Here is a 497-nt window from a genome sequence, read left to right as displayed (position 1 = left end):
TATGTATTTTGTGCAATCAACATTGTCATATTCGCCTATTCGGTCTTATCACGAATTCCATTCGTATATAGGAAATTTTCTACGATTCCCGACAAAACAATCACAAAATCCGATCGTAGTGACGATTGTATGAAATTTTCCACTACGAACGGATTCCGTGATTGTTTTTTCGGGAATCGTAGCGAATTTCCGATACGAATGGAATTCGTGATAAGGCCGATTAACTTAAATGAAAACAGAAGCGTTGTGAAGTGAGTACAAAAGTGCGAATAGATGAAGACACTAAGACACAATTTCGAAGTCGAATAAGTGGCTCTTATGTAAGTGATAAATATTGAAAACTTAAGTGACACAGCCTTAGCGTGACTCTGAAAATGGGTCAAGTTAATGGTGAAATGATTTTACTTAACGGGTTAGCTGACACGATAGAAATACGAACGAGACTTGGCAAAAACTAATATGTAGTTTATTTTTTTGGAAACAACAGTTGGTAACGA

This window comes from Episyrphus balteatus, chromosome 2 (assembly GCF_945859705.1).
Source record: "Episyrphus balteatus chromosome 2, idEpiBalt1.1, whole genome shotgun sequence".
In the NCBI taxonomy this organism is placed as follows: Eukaryota; Metazoa; Arthropoda; class Insecta; order Diptera; family Syrphidae; genus Episyrphus; species Episyrphus balteatus.
The sequence above is the reverse complement of the archived record's forward strand: the minus strand, read 5'-3'. Positions refer to the sequence as shown.